Source organism: Podarcis filfolensis (genome assembly GCF_964270895.1).
Source record: "Podarcis filfolensis genome assembly, chromosome: 3".
In the NCBI taxonomy this organism is placed as follows: domain Eukaryota; kingdom Metazoa; phylum Chordata; class Lepidosauria; order Squamata; family Lacertidae; genus Podarcis; species Podarcis filfolensis.
Window position 1 is genome coordinate 24723902 of NC_139606.1, and position 23322 is coordinate 24747223.

Consider the following 23322-nt stretch of genomic DNA (forward strand, 5'->3'; position numbering starts at 1 on the left):
CACCCAGTGCAGCGGAACAAGTCATACTGCCCTAAATCTGCCTCTGCATACAAGGAGTATGTTCTACCACTGAACTATGTGGCCTCTAACAGTCTGTGTGCTTGTGGGAGTTGGACAGTGGTCAGTGGTAGTTCAATATTTTCCAGCAACAACTTGGTTCATAGGCTATTCTCCCAACCCCCCAAATAGTGTCCTTGGTTGTCTGCAAATAGAATGTAGCCCTGCTTCCACTTTGCATGCAGTAGAGAGGCAACTTTGCAGCAAATTAGTTAATCTAGGCAGCTTTATGAGCAAATGTTGACTTCAAGATGAAAATTAACATGTAATTGTTCACGTTATACATTTGAATTGGGCAGATTCCCCCATTTTAAGGGAAATGTGAGAGAAAGTATATTAAAATGTAGGTCATGCATTCTCTTTGGTTGAACATAATAGACCAATTTCCTTATAATTTAGATATGGTCTGAAAATTGTAATGTTTACCAAATAATTTGTTTTCCCCGTTTTTAAAGAAATCTGATTTCCCACAAAACTACTGCATTTGAGTTTTTTATTTAGCAAGCAAACAAACACCTTAGCTCACAATAAATGGAGACTATCCTATATTCATCTGGTCTCCCAAATATCACCCCAAAAGCATATATCTCAAGATAAGAGATTTTCAAACCATCAGTCCTGAGGAAATTAAATATTTATTGATTGAATGTTCCACAGAATGCATACAAAGATATTAACTTCCAAAGCTTGATTTCATTCAGAGTAAACTTTACTGGGATTAGTAAAGAATGCAAAATGAAAGCAGGCTACTACGGCATGATTTTTCTGTACCGACTCTCTTCTCATTCTAGCTTCTACCAAACACAGATGTTCAATGGCTCATCTTTGTTTTTGTAGGGAACATGGTGCACCAGAAAAACAGCTGCCCAAGCTGGCTGTAAGTGGAAGCGTTTGGATATTTATACACATTGATCAGCCATATGGTCTTCTTAAAAGATAGAATCCAGCAATGCACATATTCATTCCCAATTCAAATAAATTTAAAGAGGGAGGAAGAAACACTTAATTTTTCAAATATTTATTTTTCTAGAGTTGCAAGCTACCAGGCATGCAGTTTCTCTTTAAAAAAATCTGAAGCAAAAGATGAATCAGGGGTGATCTGTGTGGGACCTTTGCACATTAATCTGCTGGGGATATTTGTTTGTTTGTTTGTTTTGTATACCACTCTTCGCCGGTAGATCTCAAGGTGGTTCGCAGATATACACAGGAAAGAGTCCAATTCATGTATTATATTATAGCTTTCCCCCATATATTCACTGCATGTACAAATGGTGCCCTGCCAGATAAGCTTTGAATTGCACTGCAATAATGTACTCTAAACAACTAGGCACTCTGAAAAATTAGGGTCAGATGGATCCCTGCATATGTGGAGACTTGGTTTTTTATGCACCATGGACACATGTTGCATTTCAACACATCAGCAGCGACTACCATCACCTACCGCCTGTGCATTCACTGCAACTCATGTGGAGAAGGGTCATACCATTTGAAGAATATTTGGATGTTGCTTGAAAGCTGTAGATCCTGAAACATGCTTCCCACTGGAACACAATGGTGAATTTCTGCATAAATCCCACAGTGGGGACATATCTCTTGGATCCTCTCAGGAAAGTCTCCCAGTTGCTTATGTTGGCATTTTCTCTCCCCCAGCCCCCGCCCAGCTTGGCATGCTCACCTATTAGTCGAACCTCTTTTGCATTCTTCACATAAAGGAGTCGTCACACCATGCAGAGAATTCAAAGTAATTGCACAGTCACAGTGTATAATTTGGTGCCTGATAAGCCCTAAGGGTTCCATCAGTCAGACGACATTAAATGCAATAATGTGATGTGACAAACAAATATGTGACTGGCTTCGCATGATATGGTATGTTGTTTTAAAGAAAACTTTTAAAGATGCACCTTAAAGTAAGTGTGTGTGTGTGTGTGTGTGTGTGTGTGTGTGTATCTTACTATTTTAAAATAAATAAGCAAAGATATGTTCAGGAGGTCAGGAGACTTGAAGCTTGATTGCTGAATGGGACATCTGAGACAACAGATACCTCTGTTTTATGCTGAAAATCAAGGGGACCTGTTTATAAAGAATACAGTGGTACCTCGGGTTAAGTACTTAATTCATTCCAGAGGTCCGTTCTAAACCTGAAACTGTTCTTAACCTGAAGCACCACTTTAGCTAATGGGGCCTCCTGCTGCTGCTGCACCGCCGGAGCACAATTTCTGTTCTCATCCTGAAGCAAAGTTCTTAACCCGAGGTACTATTTCTGGGTTAGCGGAGTCTGTAACCTGAAGTGTATATAACCTGAAGCATATGTAACCCGAGGTACCACTGTGTGTGTGTGTGTGTGTGTGTGTGTGTGTGTGTGTGTGTGTATATATATATATATATATATATATATATATATATATATGCAATGCCTGTTTCAATAGTGGGTGTCTTCCTTATTCATGCATGCCTTTTAATAGTGCCTCGTCTCACCATCAAGCACAGCACAGCACTCAGACATTTAATACAAACAATATAAAACAGCGACAAATAGATATAAAGTAACAACAGCAAAACAGAAGACATAAAAACGGGAATTTAAATAGCTACAGATTAATGAACCAGTATAAAGGCAGCAATAACCCTCGGAAGCCAGACTGCAGACATCCCCAAGTGGCAAGCCTTCATAAACTCTTGTTCATTCACATTCCAGCAGGTATTATTATTATTATTATTTATAAACATATGCCACTTAATGCCAAAATAACCTTCTAAGCAGGCTCAGAGGATCCTCTTGGCATGTCATGTGATGTGACATGAGCTGCCGCAGCCAGGGGAGAAAATGGCTGTGTCCAGTGGTGTAGCATGGGTTGCCAGCACCCAGGGCAACATGAAGGGGTGGGAGGGAGAGAAATGGACGGAGTACACATGCGCATTCAACTGCCTGTGTCTATGTCACCCAGTGAAGGAATGGGTTTCCAAAACCCAAAAACTAACTGTGCAGGCAGTTTTTAAACTGCACCAAAATCCCCATTTCTCCTTAGCTAAAATGCATAAACTTTAGCCGTTGAGCAAATGCAAAACAAGAACACAGCTCTCTCCCTTATTAGTTTGACGGCAAGACTGGCCTTGACTCTACCAGTAGAACAGACACAGACATATCTTATGTTCTGACCACAAATGACGCAGAGACCCAAGTCTGGGACTAACGCCAGAGCATGTTCTCGGATGTAGTGACCTCTTGCTCCAAGATAGGAGTAGGAACAGGAATATCCTTTTATGGTCAGAAGTACAGGAAGGAAGATCCTTTTATGGTTGAGAGTACCAGAGCAGGAACATATGTGATGTCAACCTGTGTATGTACGCCGACGTGGTTGGGCTCCTAGGGGAGGAGTGAGAGGGTGCCTGGAGGATATATAAACTGCATGAAACCTGTCATTTTTTTGTACTTGCTGTGGACTCACCACACAGGTGCCTTCTGCTATCCGAAGAGCAGAATAAACTCTTTCTTTGAACCAACCTCGGTGTCATTTTGACTTCCTTCCTCCTGTCCCGGAGCAACGCAGACCCAATCGGTGAACTCCAATAAGGCTACACCAGGAGATCACAGCCACAAAGATAAGAAAAGAATAGTCGTTCCATTGTCTGGAGAGGTCACTTCCTGGTTTGCATGGAGAAGCCATTTTCAATGGAGCCCAGTAAGGGAAGCACGTAGCTGTACTGAGGCAGCATCGAATGTTGAAATTTTCCACCCCTAGCAACTGCCCCTGCCACCCCCCTGATACTATGTCACTGGCTGTGTCCCTCCTGTGTGGGAGAAGAGGAGTTTGGATTTGATATCCCGCTTTATCACTACCCGAAGGAGTCTCAAAGCGGCTAACATTCTCCTTTCCCTTCCTCCCCCACAACAAACACTCTGTGAGGTGAGTGGGGCTGAGAGACTTCAGAGAAGTGTGACTGGCCCAAGGTCACCCAGCAGCTGCATGTGGAGGAGCGGAGACGCGAACCCGGTTCACCAGATTATGAGTCCACCGTTCTTAACCACTACACCACACTGGTGCACTCTATTTACAGTGTGTGTGTGTGTGTGTGTGTGTGTGTGTGTGTGTGTGTGATACTTTCACACCACTGAGATTCCCTTTCATCCCTACGTTTTTGAGTAAGGAACTCTGCCAGTTTTCCAAAGTGAGAACTAGCTGTATGCAAGCCTGAGGTTTATGTTAATATAAGTGACAAATTGAGATCTTCAGCACAGCCATCATCACATTTTAATTACTTTAAACGCTTGCAGGATGGCTTGCCGAGTGCACCATTTGCACTTCTTCCCTGTCTTTGGTGTTAGGGAATTGATTGCCTGGAAATCTGCTCTCTTCCCTCCCCCCCCCTCCACATGGTTTTAGCTAAGCTTAAGGCCCCTCACTCTGAGGAGTTGGTTCATAATAAAACACTTAGATAGGAATTATGCGATTTTGGCAGCTGATCTCCTGTGCAACAATTGGAATGGAAATTGGCACCCAAATCAAGAACCAAAGAGAAAGAAACAAAGAACTGGAGACTTAGAAAGACATGCGCTGGCATGTGGCAAAGACTCTTGTATTTTCACAACGAAGCATAATGCGCTTGCATCAGGAGGGAGGAGGGGATGCGAGAGGCTCCTGCTTTCATGCAGCATGGCTGGTCAAACGCCTGCAAATTGAATTTAGATCAGCCCATATTTAAAGTAACAGACTAGCTGTAATTATTCCTGCTGCGCAGCCCAGAAATTACAACAACAGCAGTGGCAATTCAATGAAACGAAGCGACCCAAGTGCCAAGGGAGCACTTGTACAATGAAAGGTTCCACCTGGCTCCACAATTCATTTTTTTTATTTTATTCCAAATATAGTTTCCCAGTGCTGATCTAAACAGAGACAATTAAACACTCAAAACTCCACAAGCGCAAGAATGGAGAGAATTATTTATTTTTTTAAAAAAAATCACGCTGGCAGGAAAATATGCTTATCGGAAGGAACATGTTGCTAGCAAATAAATGTTGTAAGTGCTTACGGTGAAGCAGAGAGGGGAGCCATAAAGCTCAAAGGTATCAAGTACTAAGGTAAAGGGTAAAGGGACCCCTGACCATTAGGTCCAGTCGTGGCAGAATCTGGGGTTGCGGCGCTCATCTCGCTTTAGTGGCCGAGGGAGCAGGAGTACAACTTCCGGGTCATGTGGCCAGCAGACTGCTTCTGGCGAACCAGAGCAGCGCACGGAAACGCTGTTTACTTTCCCACCGGAGTGGTACCTATTTATCTACTTGCACTTTGACATGCTTTTGAACTGCTAGGTTGGCAGGAGCAGGGACTGAGCGACGGGAGCTCACCCCGTCGCGGGGATTCAAACAGCCGACCTTCTGATCGGCAAGTCCTAGGCTCTGTGGTTTAACCCACAGCGCCACTGCACAAATAGGGTTGCCGGACCACCAGGTGTGACCTGAAGCTGGCCTGGACCCCTCCAGGTGGCAGAGGGAAGCCTTGAATCTCCAGGTAGGTGAGAGTGCCTTTAGTAATTATAATAGAACAGACGCGAAGCCCCATTAAGTGAAATGTTAAGTGGGGAGCCCTCTGCAGTAAATACAGTTTTCCGCTGTTGAGCAGGGTAGTGCAACAGCTGTGAGAGCTCCTGCAGGCCACTGTGGAGCCTTTGGAATCTCTCTCTCTCTCCCCCACCCCCAAATTTTGGGTGCTGGGGAGCATCTGTTCGTGAGCCTTGAGGACTTTCCAGTTCTCTCCTACCATTTCAGGTTAGTATTGAATTGTTTATTTATTTCCAGGTGCCGCACATATACACAGTTGTGCACGAGTTGATGTGCACAAGTGGGGGGATGTCCGTATTAAGAAAGCTGGGCATTCAGCTTGCAAACTTCAGGCCAGCAGGAACTCACTGCAAATTATAGTACAGATGCTTTGCAGGGCCTGCCCTCCTCTGCTGCCCTCTCCCAATTAACCTCTATCTCCAGGGCTCACCACCATGACCTCTATAGCTCTCATGTTTGAACTTTGAAATCTCAAGGTCTGGGAACAGATAGGTAGCCGTGTTGGTCTGCCATAGTCAAAACAAAAAAAATTTTTTTCTTCCAGTAGCACCTTAAAGACCAACTAAGTTAGTTCTTGGTATGAGCTTTCGTGTGCATGCACACTTCTTCAGATACACTGAAACAGAAGTTGCCAGATCCTTCTATATAGTGAGAAGGTGGGGAGGGGTATTACTCAGAAGGGTGGTGGGAATGGGTGATTGGCAGATAGCTGTGATGAGCCTGTTGACGATTCTTAACGACTGCAATAGGTCTTACAGGAAAAAGCAAGGGGTGAGAAGGTGAAAAATGGCTTTGTCATGTATAATGAGATAAGAATCCAATGTCTTTGTTCAGACCAGGTCTCTCCATGGTTTTAAGTTTGGTAATGAGTTGCAATTCAGCAGCTTCTCTTTCCAGTCTATTTCTGAAATTCCTTTGTAGTAATACAGCTACTTTGAGATCTTGTATAGAATGTCCTGGGAGATTGAAGTGTTCTCCTACTGGTTTCTCTGTCTTGTGATTCTTGATGTCCGATTTATGTCCGTTTATTCTTTGGCGTAAGGTTTGGCCTGTTTGTCTGGGAAGGTCTGGGAAGTTCCTGATCTGGCAACCCTAGCACCAGAGCACCTTGAGAAATATTTTATTTACTTTTATTTATTAAATTTCTTTCCTGCCTTTCCTCCCAATGGAGCCCTGGGAAACAACAAAGCAGAAAAACAGTACAATTAAAAGTAAATAAAAGCAATTAAGAACAACTAAAAGCATTTGAAAACAGCCACATATTCCCACAGCAAATAATTTCAAGGTTGCCAGGAACAACACATTTCATCCATCAAGTGCTGGAGTGTACAGAAATGTTTTTTAAAAATCTTCCTGTACGATAACAATGAGGGAGACAGGTGCACGTGCGCGCACACACACATGAAGGGCATTTCACAGATGAGGAGCCAGCACTGAGAAGGCTATGTCATGGGTCAACACTATCCAAGCAGCATCTAGTAGTTGCACCACCAACTGGCCCTCTCCAAGTGTTCACAGGGTCCAAGATATTGGGGTGTCAGTCTTTTAGTTTCTTGAGTTCAAAGCTATTTAGCCTCTGAATTGGGCCTAGTAAGCTCACTTGGATAGGAATTTCATGACAGAAGGAGGAAGAAAATACATTTCCTATCATCATCACAGTATGATAGTTTGGAGAACGCAGCATACTGCTAAAAAATTAAATATGACATCTCACACGATGACGGAACTTTTGAAGAAAGGAATGTTTCTGTAAGTTCCAGATATAACTTCCCCTGGTTGGGGCAGAGGTGGGGAGAAACATCCCAAAAGCAATTTTTCTGCTGAAATAAAATACCTAACCCCGCTTTGGGTATTTTGCATGTTGCTGTACATGGGAGCATGGAGCTGGGGTGACTGACACTGTGTGTCTTGTCCAGACCTCCTCCTGACATCCAAGCATACAGAACACAAAGATGTAGGGAAGGAATCTTTGTGTGTGTGTGTGTGTGTGTGTGTGTGTGTGTATACACAAATGTGCACACACAAAGCTATTTTTTCTAGAAAAAGAGGTGCTGGAATTTATCAGGAACACTTCTCTTTTTCTCTTAGAATGGCAATAGCACCCACCTGAGAGGTGCCAGAACTGAGAGAGAGAGAGAGAGAGAGAGAGAGAGAGAGAGAGAGAGAGAGAGAGATGTAAAGGCTTCCACAGACTCTAGAATCCTGATTGTTCAGGATTCCAGATTCTTTGGAAGCTTTTGTGTGTGCTCTATATGTGCAAAGGCACTTCCTATAGAATGGTCACAGTGTACACATGAACATTGGGATGGGGTGGGGATTGTAGCATGTGGCACTGAGGGCGGGGCACTTTGGTGCAGGCCTATTTGTTTTTCCAGTGCACAGCAACCTGGGAGTAAAAATGTCTGAAGGGGGTGGGGTTAAGCATGGTGGCTTTTAAGTTCTAGAACAGGACTTAAACAAATAAATGGCTGGTGCTGGGGTGAGCAGGCCAGATTGCTTGAAAAGTGAAACTGCTTCCTGGCTTCAGAACAAACAATAGCTCTCGTCTTTTGTTTTCAAATGGCAGGGTTCGTCTTCAGCCACTTTGACTTAAAACAAGAGCTTGGGCATGATACTGCTAAAGCCATGTACGATAGTGGTTGTTGGACTGAGAAAAACGTATTTCCCAGCACCTGAATCTGGTTCCCTGGCCCTTAGGTGTGCGATCTTTTCACATGACACACACAAACATATTTCAATCACATGTATATCAGTGGTGCAGCAATGAAGGTTCCATCTATGGGCAATACCAAATATTTTATGATTTCACAGATCTTCACACCCTGGCTGTAAGGGAAGGGAGAGGGTACTGTCAAAACTCCAGAACTTTGCAAATCACTTCAAGAAACATAATTGAGCACTGAATTAGTGAGACTCACGTTGAAGCTGTCCAGTTATTAACATTCTAATCATGCTGTTCTTTTGTGACTTTTATTCAACCACTGCTGAGGTATTCTGCCTGACTGCCTATTTTTTCAGATCTTCTCACAGCACAGATGTTCCCAACAGGGCTGACCTGAAATGAACACTTTGCCCTTTGCGGAAAGCCTCCCCACAACTTCAACATTTTTTTTTTCACAGGGTTGCTGCTTCTAATGTTATCCCCCCCCCCCATTCCAATAAATTAGTGCTGAAGGCAGAATCTCCTAATTAGGAATAGAGGAGGAATTTGATTCAGTATGCATTTAAAGGGGAACTTATCAAGGGTCTGGAAACCAAGCTTTAAGAGGAACAGCTGAGGGAGTTGGTTATGCTTAGCCTGGAAAAGAGGAGACAGAGAGGAGGTACTCAAATGTCTAAAGGACTGCCACATGGGGGGTGGAGAAAGCTTGTTTTCTCCTGCTGTAGAGGGTAGGAGCTGAACAAATGGATTCAGGTTACAAGAAAGGAGATTATGACTAAACATTAGGAAGTACATTCTGATGGTAAGAGCTATCTGACCGCGGACTCCCTCAGAAGGTGGTGAACTCCCATTCCTTGAAGGTTTTTAAGCTGAGGTTGGACAGCCATCTGTCATGGATGCTTTAGTTGAGATTCCTGCATTGCAGGGGGTTGGACTAGATGACACTTGGGGTTCCTTCCAACTCTACAGTTCTATGATTCTATGCCACTTGCCAGTCTGAATACAGGAAGCTGACTGGACTGTCTCCAGCATCAAGGGCCTTCTGGTGGTCCTCTCACTGCGAGAAGTGAAGCTGAACCAGGCAGAGGGTTTTCTCGGTAGTGGCACCCACCCTGTGGAATGCCCTCCCATCAGATGTCAAGGAGATGAGTAACTATATAACTGTTAGAAGACATCTGAAGGCAGCCCTGTAGGGAAGCTTTTTAAGGTTTAAGGTTTTATTATGTTTTTATGTATGTTGGAAGCTGCCCAGAGGTGGCTGAGGCAACCCAGTCAGATGGGTGGGATACAAATTTACTACTACTACTACTACTACTACTACTACTATACTTGCAATGGGGGCACAAAGTAGGCTGTCCTCCATAGGAGGGGAATGGATGGGTAGGCCAGGAGAGGGAAAAAACTGGGATGGCTGCCTCTGCTTCTCTCCAGAAACTGCTGCCTGAAGCAGCCACCTCACTCAACCCTCTTTCCAGATTAAACAGTCCATATTCTAAAAAATGAGTATTGAATAGAGAGGGGTGATAATACATTCCCAGGATACACACACACACACACACACACACACACACATTCTAAAAACCACTTAGTGCTCCTTTGTTTCCAAAGTGGAGCTATTATGTTCTAAAGCAAAGTCGGTACCTGAAAATTACTAAGAGAAATGATTGACACCCCACAGGCTTTGGCAAGTTCAGCACAGGGGGATTTACAGCTTTTGGAAAACATGTTTAAATAACTTCTGGTGGCTTTTGATACATAGGAGAGCAATGGGTATCCTACAGAGAAAGCTGCTGAGGCATGGAGGTTTGTTAATATGATTGGCAGATTTACAGCACTGGAGTTGTCACCGTGCCCTGGAGTAGATGTTGTGTACCTGACAAAGGGTCCTCAGGGGCATGGCATAGTAGTATACTAGGATGGGGAAGGGGGGGGAATATTTCAATATGATGTGGGGGGGAAACATGTTCCTCACCACTGCATTCTTTTGTATACCCAATTCTATATGACAAAAGAGAGCACCTTGCTAAGGAAGGAATCAGATGCTCCCTAATAAATCTTTGAGTATACAATGTGCATGTCTTACTGGTTAAAATTCAAGATACATACCTAGTTGGCGCTTCCCACTGTCTTCTCAAAATGGTCCTCTGCTAAAAGTTGGTTGCTGACCATGGTTCTGTTTAAAGCATAACAGACAAAATATCAAAGATGTCAATGATGCCACCAGATATACTTCCTAGTGGAGATCATATCACAGATGGGAAGCCATCACTGAAAAATCCCAATCTCATGTCACCATTCCTTGCCGGAGTAAAGGCCATCTATGGGCCCCGCAGGAGGTGGGGTGAGAAGCACATCATAAGGCCCACTCTCCATGGCTTCTCTCATAAAGAAAGACACTGGAGCAGATCTCATACTGCTTTCATTTTTATTTTGTTACCTAATAGGGTCCTTATGTTTTAGTCCTTATGGTTCAGAGCCTCTTGTGTCAGGAGTAGCACACACATCTCATAGAAAGTTGACTTTTCAGAAGACTCTCAGAGAAAGCTGAAGTTGCAGAAGGCTGGATAAGGTTTGAGCAACCCAGCAGATACCAGATTAAGCTAGGGGATGCAGTTCTGGAGTACCTGTTATGAGCAGAGATGGCAATAGCCATTTGAAGTTCTGGCCATATTGGACTGATTCAAGGTTTTGTTTTCTTCCTCCTCTGACAGGGATCCACAGGCAGGGAGAGCAGCTGGAGGCAGTGGACACTTTCAGGGCCACCCAAGTGATCTGCTCATCCCCGCTGGGAGTGCTTGAGTGAATTGTAGATGTTTTCCCCACAACTCCTTCAGCCAGAGGCAGCTGAGCTGGTCCCAGTGGATGTGTTTGTTGGAAGATGGGAAGAGGATGTGGCCTTGGCCCTTCTTGCTTTCCCACCTCTGCCTTCACAGAGGTCTTTTGATGACTCTGACTTAGGTCAGACATGTCCCTGTCCCTTTCTGGGCTCCCTGGCCTGGACTGCTCTGTGAAATCACCGTGCCAGCTGTCCTGAGCGGAACAGCTCTCTAGGGCTTCCCCTCCACTCTCTAACATCATCCCACTAGTGCTGCAGCCTGGCTTGCTAGAAGTCTTGGGATGATGCAATCATTAATTTGTGTGTGTGCTTGTAATATTTTAAACCAAACTTTCAGAAAGAAAGAAAGAAAGAAAGAAAGAAAGAAAGAAGCTCAAAGCCATTGGTCTTGTGGAAGATCCTGGAGCTGATTTTTGCCATGAATAATAATATTTAATTGCTTACCACTTGAAGAATAGACAGTGTGTTTTCACCTGGGAAAACAAACCACCTCATAAGCTTTAAACAGGTGCTGCAAAAATCTATCTTCAAAATTGTTTATCAAATTTGGTGGAAGTACAATGGCATGTTTGTGTTACTGACACAGCAGAGAATCCTCAAAGATCTCCAGAGCCTTTACTTACCGTGTGCCTTACCTATTCATCATGGTGTAGGGAGGAAGGTGATAAATTGTACCAATTAATTAAGGAACACTTGCAGTCCTAATTATTATATGTCCCAGCCAGACCCCATGTCAAACCGATCTACGTCACAGATACACACAATGAGAACTAAGAAGCATTTTGTGATCCACATTTCCCTCAATACACTCTGCTGTCTGGTTTTCCTAATGAAAGAAAAAGAGAGAACAGTAGACAGTAGCAGTCAGTAGGGTAGCATAGGTGCGACGGCATTATCTTGTCTGGTTATTTTCTCCCTGCGAACTGCCGGGTCATGGGGTCTTGGCACACAACAAATCACATGTGGGAAAGTGTTGATTGTCACAGTAACAATGCATGTTACCAAATTCATTATTCTAGGTTAGCATAATACCTTGTGTGTCCTTCTCCTTAGCTGCTAGGAACAGTGGATGCCTGTTCAGGAAAGGGCAAGTTTCAGCTCTCAGTCTGACCATGTCAGGGGGTGGTTGCCAGGATATAGAGATCACATCTATATAACAGCTTACCAATGTAAGGCATGTCTGTTGCTGTTGGTTTTGTTGGGGATTTGCTGTGCTCAGGATTTGTTTTGATGTGCATCTAATTTCTGCAACTTGCACTATACTGACAAAAATAGTCATTGTATCAGTGACAGGATCTATTCTGCACATGTGGGTACAAGGCTCCTTTCTTTCTGCGTAACAGGAAAGGTGTACATCCTCTGTTTCTCGTTGTACTATGCAGAAATCCTCACTTGCCGGTGGATGCAGACATGTCTTGACATGACTGGCAATGACAATATTGATGCCCTACTTCTGCCTTGCTCCTTGACCTTACCATGTCAAGTGAGATTTCTCAGGATTGCTCCACATGGAGGTGTGAGGTGGCTAGAATTATGTGCACTTGCTGTGGGGAGGGACATCTGAAGAAGACAGGGGAGCCACATCTCTCTTGGACTCTACAATAATAACATCCCATGGAAGATATCGAAATACACAGCCTTAAATTACCACATGTTCTCCCTTTTGAGGCAAGAACAGCGACTAGCTTCCAGGTGAAAATTGAATTAGTAACTTTATTCAGACTAGAGGCTCCTTCGGTAACATCATTATAGCTGACACGTTTCACTTCTCATTTCTTCTAGTTGCCTAGATGGAAACAGTTTGGGGTTACAATTCTGGAGTTAGATGTGCACTTTTAGGACTATAGTACAAGTCTTTCATTTGTCATTCTTCATCCCAAGTTCTGAATATTTAATGGTTACATTCAGGAACCGGATGACTGCCTCGGAATGAATAATTAAACCTCATTTAAAAATAACTGTCTTTGGGGAATGGGTGTCTCAGCGAACTAAACAATTTCTATTCCTGTTCTGAACATTATTTCCATGTAATTTCCTGACCTGAATTGCAGCACCTTCAGATACGTTTATACCTTGGCAAGAGAGGTAAGTATGAAATGCGTGGTGGCAAACTATATTGGACCAGATATGTACTGGGGATGATGCGCCGGGGAGAATATTCTTAAACTTTTGTGTGGAAAATGATGACCATCAGCACATAGAGATGGCAGGTCTTTCGAGGCATTATCGCTCGACGGATTTTCAGCATTTCCCCTAGAGCTTTTATTCAATTAGATTTCTAATTTATTAGGCAAGACTGCTGGGAAAGGATTGTTTTGAATCAATGTGCTCCCTGGTTGTCCTTGCTTTCCATTCCAGTCTTCCACAGTGAGCCAGAACTGATCTTTAAGTGCATTACAAGTTAAGCAAATAAAGAACAAGTTAAGGACATGCAAACAAACAAGGAAAAGATCCTTCCGAGATTGCCTTTTGACATTACAGTGACAATGCTTGATTTACTGTGTCTAATTCACCACTGTAGATGTTATGGGATACCCACATTAATTATTAACAGCACTTCTTGCTCCTGGCCAGGTGATTGTTTCTTAGTGGGAAGGAGGAAATGTTGGTTTCCACTTCCCAGGTCATCTTGCTTTTGCAGGTGTTCACCCACAGTCCATCTGAACCTGTTTCCACAGAAATCTATGATAGATGATAGATAGATAGATAGATAGATGATAGATAGATAGATAGATGATAGATAGATAGATAGATAGATAGATAGATAGATAGATAGATGATAGATAGATAGATGATGGATGGATGGATAGAGAGATATAGACACAATAGTCATTGAAATACCTATTTTAAAATGTAGCTTTCTCTCAAAGCATGTGCCTTAAAAGAACATTTTAATAAACTGCGAAGAGCTGCACTGTAACATTCACAGAAATGTAAAAGAACATTGAATAGCTAGGTTCTAATCTGTGCATTAGTCTGAACCTGAATTCCTCATTCATCCCTACCTGTTGCATGTGAAAACTGATCCTGTATCTTCCATCAAACCCTCTATTCTTTGGCTGAAGGTGAATGATCTCAACCTTCGCGTCTGTCCACTTACATTCTACTGAATCTGCAAAAGATGTGACCATTAATACACAGAGATGCTGAGTTTTGGGGTGCAGTAATACATACACATATATAGGGCAAATCATATATGTATCCTGTATTCGATGAGAAGCCAGCAAATTAAACCACTTTTGTTAACAGTGACCAGGCTCAATAGCAGATTGTTGGATATAGCAGGAGGTGGCAGCTCTGCATATCATGCGAAGATGTAAGAAAGAAATTGCTGACCACCTGCTAGGAGCAGAGGAGAGGCAAAAGCTGGGTACAGCAAACACACACACACACATACTGGAATGCTTGTGTCTAATCTAAGCATCTTGGTGCTTTAGTTAAATATTTGCAAAGGATGCATTGCTTTGCAGCTGATTTAATAGCAGTGGTCTGCATTCCTGCAGATGTAGCAAATAAGATGTAGCAAACATCCAGAGGACACGTTGAGACCCTTTCTTAAAACAAGGATAACAGACTGAATGAGAGGCAGTGTAGTGAAGTGGTTAGAGTGCTGGACTAGAACTGGGGAGGACCAGATCCATATCCTCCCTAAACTCACTAGTAGACCATGGTCAAATTGCTATCTCTTAGCCTAATTTGTTTCACTGGGCTGTAATGGGAACAATACTTATGCCTCTTTGAACTCCTTGAAGGAAATGTAAATGATGCTACTGTACTTCCCCACTCCCATTCACCCATCTCTCTCTCCTTTTGTCTTTGTAGGGTGCTGCTATTTTCTACTCTTCCCTAGACTTTGGTGGAAAGAAAGGGCTGAATGGTAAATCTCTCTATTCAGGTGCTTGTACTGTATTTGGGTACTAGTATTAATGACAGCACCTGAAAATTGTCTTCCTCCCTGGTGGCAAGAAATCTATGAATCAGGGCTAGTGTTCCTAGCATTTCTTTAATGGTGTTAATGAAGTGCTTTCTATCACTCACTTCCTCCCCTATTTTTCATTGCTGTGTATTATTTAGCATTTTAGATTATGTGCATGGCCGCAAGTCTCCATTGTGAAGATTGGCAGAATCTGTATGATTACAATTATCAAGTGCAACTGTAATCCAGATGGAAAACATCAAAAGTGATACATTGAAATGAGAAGGCCTTGTACAAATGCACAAACAAAAAGACAATATAATGTTCCCATCTGTGAAAGAAAAACATGATGTGACTAAATGTTTCAAGCTAACTGCCATTGTCTGTTTGGGGCCTGAGAATAAAAACAGCCTTGGTTGTGCAATCAGAGCGTTAACAAAAGGTTGAAAGTATGAGATGATTCCCTTACAAATCACAACTATCATCCACAACTCCTTTAAAAAAACAAAAATCAAAAACTGGCATTAAAATGTATACAATTTATAATTGAAAATTAAATTTCTTTTCTTTTACAATTGCATTTGAGAAATAGTAGCTTGTTTCCAAAGGATGTTGGTGGCGCTGTGGTCAAAGCCACTAAGCCTAGGACCTGCCAATCGGAAGGTCGGTGGTTCGAATCCCTGTGACGGGGTGAGCTCCCATTGCTCAGTGCCAGCTCCTTCCAACCTAGCAGTTTGAAAGCATGCAGTGCAAGTAGATAAATAGGTAGCGTTCCAGCAAGACAGTAAACAGTGTTTCCATGCGCTGCTCTGGTTTCGCCAGAATTGGTTTAGTTATGCTGGCCATGTGATCCAGAAAAACTGTCTGTGGACAAACGTTGGCTCCTTTGGCCAGTAAAGCGAGATGAGCGCAACAACCCCAGAGTCGTTATTTATTTATTTATTTATTTATTTATTTATTTATTTATTTATTTACGGCTATTAGCCCATAAAATATGTACAAACATAAAAACACAGGGACATAAAAACAGATATATCCGACAACAGGAGGTGAACACCACGATGCAAGGGTGGGTCACTGAGCAGAGCCAAGTGACAGCTTGGGGCCAGGAGAGCTCCAAGGGACAGATCACAGAAAAGGAAAACTGAAGACGAACTCCGACATGCACTCTCATCATAACAGTTCGATTAGTTTTGATGTTGTTGTTGGTTTTTGGTGGTTTTTGAGTGTGAGATAACCGCATTCAGAAATCTCGCCACCTGCAGAGTTACAGAAGGATCTGTATCCTGCAAAAGCAGTGCGGCGTGTGACTCAACAGGCCTGCCAACCAAGCGCAGTAAAGCAGGACCCAGGAATTTAGCCCTGGCTACACTATGTAGGGGACAGTTGAACATTATATCCCAGAGTCGTTCGCGACTGGACTTAATTGTCAGGGGTCCTTTACCTTTTTTTAGCTTGTTTCCAAAGCTCAGAGAAAAAAGGCTTCTGCTAATGGTACCTAGAAATCACTCCTTTTGAACTCCCCCCCCAAAAAAAAACTAGTTCAAGAGGACCTTGCAAAGTGGTGGTTGGGGAATGCAAATAGCAGAAAGTGGTAAGCTTTGCTCTCAGTCAAAACTTTGGAAGTTATTTTAAATTCCAAAATGTGGTGGAATTCAGTGTTTTACTGTGACAAATGTTCCATCTGTGCAAGCGTTGTATCTCACTAGATGGAATTATCCCCCTCCTCTCCCCTGCTCTTCTTGGGCTTCTCCTAACCACCCCAGAGCCAATTGAGGGGGTTGGTGCAAGAGGGAGGAAAGCCCTTTTGCACAAGTGGAAGTCCTTGCACTTTGATCCATGGAACGTCTTAGCTGAATCCTGCCCACTGTCTAACCTACCTCACAGGGCTGTTGCAAGGAAAACATGCAGGAAAGGAGACCCATGAATTAGACCTCTGGGTATAGGGCGATATATAACTAATAATAATGATGATGATGATGATGATGATGATGATGATGAATGCCTGCTTGAGCTCCTTGGAGAAATGCTGAAATGGCTACTTAGGCCACTCCTCTCCTTAGTTTGGTGTCAAACACCTTGTTTAAGCTTATACTGTAGTATCAAGGGTTCCTTACAACATTTAAAAGGCTAGCAACATAATACATCCAGAGAATAATTTGTAAAAAACTTAAGATGTTAGTAACCAGCTATACTGCATTGTCCTATGGGTTATGTATCGAGTTTGCTTTTTTTCAATGTCTTTGGAATGATGTTTGCTAATGCTGCCCCAAATTGTGAAGTTTCACAAGATCAGAGGATACCAGAGTTAGTCCAATGAGGATTGGGAATAATGCAGACAGTCAACAGAAAGTTGGAAGGGTGGGGGTGGGGGATTGAAAAGTAGGAGGGAAGGGAAAAGGAATGAAGTATCTGGAACAAGGCATGGCTGGATAGATTCCTGAACAGGAGCACTGCACACCATAATATTTCATTGCAGATTTTTTCCTCTCCTCAAGAACATTTAGCAAACCACTTATGCAGTTTGGAGGCCATTTTGAGAGGTTCATAATAAAACACCTGATCAAAAATGGTTTCTGGAAATTATCCATGTTGTTTGTGAATGGCGAAATGGGAGTTGGGCATTTTGTTGAATATTCTCAGGAAGGGGAAGTGAAATTCTCCACCAGTTTCCCCTCAGAAAATCCTGTTAAGAGACTTGCTTTAATGATAAATGAGACTCTACAATTAGAGATGGCAGGATTAGAGGAGAAACCTGTTGCTTCTTTCAACTATGTTTTAATAATATTAAACAATGTTAATATTGGAGCTACAATTGATGCCAAAATAAATGCATGGCAAAACTGGAGAGACCATTTGAACAAATATTCTTCAGGGGACGACTGAAATTCTCCAATGGTTCTGGAGGATCTTGAAAAACAAAATGTTCAAAAAATTTGTCAGAATACTATTTTCTGAGTTGTATCTGAACTTACCTGGTCTATGCTTCACTCTGCAAGTTAGTGTTTCTTCATAATGCTCGATTACAAATATAGTTTCACTTTTTATTTTTTTTTAAACTGTACTGTATTTTGAAAAACAAATGAAAATCAAAAATCAAAAATTGAGGGGGAAATAAAACTATTTTCTGAAAAATAAACACATATGAAATATAACGTTGGGTTATATATATCCCCACACAATTTCATTTAGGGGTTGTTTGTTTGTTTGTTTTAAAAAAACAGATTACATTTAAAATTTATTATTAGGCCACAGCTGCAGATCCATTTATTCTGCAAAATAGCTCATGGATCCATTGACAGAAATAACAGAGTAATAGAAGCCATCACAATAGCCATTCAGTATTATTTCCAGTATACCATTGTACCTTAATTTGAATAAAATGGGTGTTCTCTTCCATCTTGGACAGTCTTGTGCAAACTGTTGTAATGGTAATATTCTGTTGTCCACAAACTGCCTTAGAGAATTTATCATGTAAAGCTTTCTTCCAATAAAGGTATTTTTGTGTGTGTGTGCCCAGTAATGATGTGTTTTTTGTTTTGTTTTTTTTGGAAAAACATCTAGTTTTTCTTTAAGAAGCTCCGCAGCTTCTTAAATATTCATCCAGACAGTTCTCAAAAGAAGCTTGCTCATTTTTTTATTTTAGATTTCAGATTCTACTGTTCATTTCATAGCTCATTTTCAGTTGCTTCTTAACTAACCCTTGGTACCATTCTGTAATTTTGATTTTAAAATAATAATAATAAATGGTGAGGAGGAAAAGCTTATTAGAAGCATCCTAACACACAGTGTAACCTTCTATGCGTAATATATGCACTCCTGGTTTTTAGCTTTGACAACATGGCTGGTGCATGCGGTGCTGTCACAAACATCAGCCCGTTTGGTTGGGTGTGGAGTTGTGAATGCTCTGCCATTTTTCCTTTGCATATTATATTTTAAATACCAGGCTTTTGTTCCCAGCACACATTTAAGGAATGGATTTATCCTTTCCTGTCACCTGCTACTTCAACCGCCACCATTTCAGGCTCAAATATGAGACTGTGACTGCTCTCATTTCTTCACCTTTATTTCCACAAAGAACTTAGTTTATCCTGACCTATTTACAATATTCCATTATTCCTTGCAGGCAGGTTGGGTTTTTTTTTTCTGGAGGGGGGTGGGATTTCTTTGTGCCTTGCACATCTATAGTTCACTGAGAAAATCTGCATGATATCAAACATCCAGCAAAAGGGAGGAAACTCCTATTGAGATAAATTTATTAAATATGTTTTCCCCATCAGACATTTCTTTGAAGTTTGCATTGTCCTTTTCTATTTGCATGATAAGAAGCCATCAAGCAAGCACTGCAGGAAATGGGGTCTTGTAAAAGTAATCAAACTGATCTGCCTCTCCCTCCCACCCCCAAATTATAATTTTAGATTCAGTTCCAAAAGTATAATGGAAGTGCATTGGGGGAGAATGAGTAGAATTAGATGAGGAAAAACACGGCAAAAAAATACACAGTGCTTTTGTTATCCCTTGGCTGAAAATAATTGGCTGGGAGAACACTTTTGATGAGACAATCTGACAATTAATGTGGGAGATCATGCATCACAGGGAATCACAAAGTGGCGCTCAGCACAATTCTGTGCTTGTTTACTCAGAAGCAAGCCCGACCGAGTTCAGTTAGACTTACTCCCAAGTAAGTGTGCATAGAATGGCAACCGTAGATCCATGAGATGGGACCCAAGGTGGTTGCGAGATAGAAGTAACATCCAGTTTGCAGTGACAACAGTAATGGCCTTTTTGGTGGCATTTGTGGGGCACTGCTGCTGGCCCAGCTTCCAAACACAGAGCATTGGTGGTGCTTCCTGGAGGAGGAGGAGGAGGAAGAGGAGGAGGAGGAGGAGGAGCAAGGCATGGGGAGCAAGGCACTGTGTTGAGGCTCAGTGCAGCCAACCTAATCCTCTTGCCATTGAGTTGCCTGCACAGCACCAAGAGCCCCATGCATTGCCCCTCTCCCTCTGGTACATGCCAGCAACACACTGTGTTTGGAAGCAGATCAGTGGTACCCAACCTACATGACCCAACAGGCCCCTAATGAGTGACAGAATTTCTTCAGCCCAGTTTGTGGTCTAATCACTTATCAGTCCAATTCCTATAGTGGATGGTCTGGGTTGTTGAGTTTTTTGGGGGGAGGGGGCAAAGTTGTTGAGCTTTCCTGTCAGGAGTCCAGGTTCCCAGCTTGATGACACAGTAGGCGTAGATAATTAAAAAGGGGGATTTATTGCAAAAACAAACAGATAGCTCCGGACGGCTCTAACAAAGCCTCTGGCATCGTTACTCAAGATGACCCTTCTGAAGACTCCTTCCAGCGTTGACAGAAGATAGTGAACTTACGACCCTTACGTCTCTTGTTTTGTTTCCTATCTAGCAGCCCTCCCATTTGCTGACTCCTCGGACTTAGTGGATCAGCTCCCACCTCTTCCCATTCCAAGAGGCTGTCTCTGAGTCCGCTCACGCCTGATTGTGCTTCTGGCGAGCTTTGGCTGTGTTCTAGCCTGCTCTCAGCTACTGCCTTATCAGTCTGCCCTTCAAGGTCAGGAAGAGCCGAAGTCTGCAGCTGCCAGCTCTCCCCTGCCTGACTAACATCTAAGCCTCTCTGTTCCTGGCTACTTTCTGCAGTTGGCTGCAAGCCTTCTCTTGGAGATGGCTCATTCCTGACACACACCCCCCCAAAAAAAAATCCCACAAAGAAATTGGGCATTTCAAGCAAATTTTTAAAGGAAATTGGCAAAACTGACACTGCTGACATTGGTTGCAATGCGTCTGGATTTCCCCATACATTTAAATGATTTCTGCCTGGACACTGCTTTTGGGTACAGTATTCTGGGTATGTCTGGGAAATTCCAGATGTATGGCAACCCTTGTAACCAGAGGCAATCCATGAAGAAGCCTATATATGCACCACTCTCCCCACATACTTTTGTGGGGAGGGAAGAATAATGTTGAAACTAGGCTTTTACAAAGCTTTCGCCTGAGGTGCATCAGTCTAACAGATTTAAACCTGGAGGTATTTTCTAGCTTTTTTATTTTTTATTTAGCAAAACATTTTTAAACCACCTCATGCATCAGTCCCTGGGCAGCACAGAAAGAACTCTGTTCTTCTCTGGGAAATTATGCTGTAGAAGTTTTGCTCTGGAGTTCAGCCTGCGATTTGAGCTATGGAAGAGAAATTAAAACCAGGCTACTGCAGTGATATAATCATATATTCCTTCCCAGGTACACTCACAAAGTGAGCTGACTTTTCTATGCACCAGAGAAATGCAATCTGACTTCTTTCATTGAGCAAAGTGGAGCATCCCTTTAAAATATGGGCCCTATGTTTAAATTACACACAGAAATTGAAGCTGGAAGTCCCTCGACCAAACCTTTGCAACTCCTCTCCTCCCCCCAATGTAGTCACTATATAGTGTAGAAGAGGAAAACTTTCACCATGTTGAGGAAGGAGGTAATTATTCCTTGTCAATTAGACTCTCAATCATGGGAGCCATAAACAGCTGCTGGGGCATAACCATCATTCTCAATTGAAATTACAGCACTCTTTCTCCTACTTTTTTTCTTTATTTCCACATGCTCACTAAATATTCTGCCATAAAAATATTGCCTTAGCCTTTAAAACTGCTAAATAAAAGTAGAAGAAATGGTATAACCATCTGAAATCATAATCATGGTTATGCAGCACCAGCTGCTTATAGTTCAGTGATTTAGAGTCTAATTGGCAACCTATCATTACCTGCTCCTACATAAAAAGTGTATGGCTCTTTCCCAATACTTGGCATGGGCTTCATGTAGTGGGATTAATCTCAGGCAGGGCTTTCCAAACTTTTCATGTTGGTGACACACTTTGTAGACATGCATCATTTTGCAGCACAGTAGTTCAGTTTTACTAGCAAACTGGAGGTTAAACTAACCCCTTATAAGAGATACAGACACATACAGTACAGTGGTACCTCGGGTTAAGAACTTAATTCATTCTGGAGGTCCATTCTTAACCTGAAACTGTTCTTAACCTGAAGCACCACTTTAGCTAATGGGGCCTCCTGCTGCTACCGCACTGCCAGAGCACGATTTCTGTTCTCATCCTGAAGCAAAGTTCTTAACCCGAGGTACTATTTCTGGGTTAGCGGAGTCTGTAACCTGAAGCGTATGTAACCTGAAGCATATGTAACCTGAGGTACCACTGTATTGTTATTTTTTCTGAAAAGGGGTGGTAGACCAAATAAGTTTGGGAACGTCTGGTCTATGGAAAGGTTCAACACTGAGTGTGTGTACCTCCACTTCAAAGGCAGTATACCTCTGAATACCAGTTGCTGGGAATTACAAGGGTGCAGAGCGCAGTTGCTCTCAGGTCCTGCTTTGCGGCTTCTCATAGGTATCTGGTTGGCCACTGTGAGAACAGATGCTGGAATAGATGGTCACATGGCATGATCTCAGAAGTTCTACTTAGAGGGATGTGATGTCCTAGGTGCACCATGGAAAGCAGTGATGGCTGGACACATAAGCAGCATTGTGGAAGAGGGGTGAACAAAACTGTCTTCCAGTGGAGGAATGACTACACCTTTCTCTGTGCATAGAGCGAGAAGGATTGCGCACCAGATTCACAGCACATATTTAGGATTATTAGCCGACCTGAGCACTAGGCAAATAGATAAGCTTAAATTAGCATCTCTTCAAACAAAAATGGCACAAATTGAAGGAGAAAATGGACGCTCATCATTTCCTCTGGGAGGCATGGCTGCCAGAGTCAAGTTCGTATCCTAATAATGCTGCAGTATGCATCGGCTTTATAAGCAAACCGACTCTGAGAAGCCTCAGCTACGCTTCAGGAGTCTGTTCTATTCTCAGTCTTCTCCATTCCTCAGATGAACTTGCACAATCCTTGATGAACTGCCATCACAGCTGGAGCTGGTTCATCTAGGTGGAACCTCTGGGACTCTGTGAATTAAAAATCATTTGGTGTGTTCAACCTCACAGTATTGAAAACAACTTCGGTGTACAGCTTCAGAGGGTTTTCTAATTTTAACTCGATTGTCTCCCCCGCCTTCCAGGTTGCCATTCCAACTGTAAAGATCGCTTTTGCTTCTGTGACAATGGCACAGCAAACAACAAAGATTCCCCAAATACAAAAAATTAATTACCCATGCAATTTGATAATTGCATAGACATATGTTTGTTTTCACACATTAGTCATGCTCATGTAAACTTTTTAGTCCATAATCCACTGATTATGAAGGAAATTGCCCGGACAAAACTAG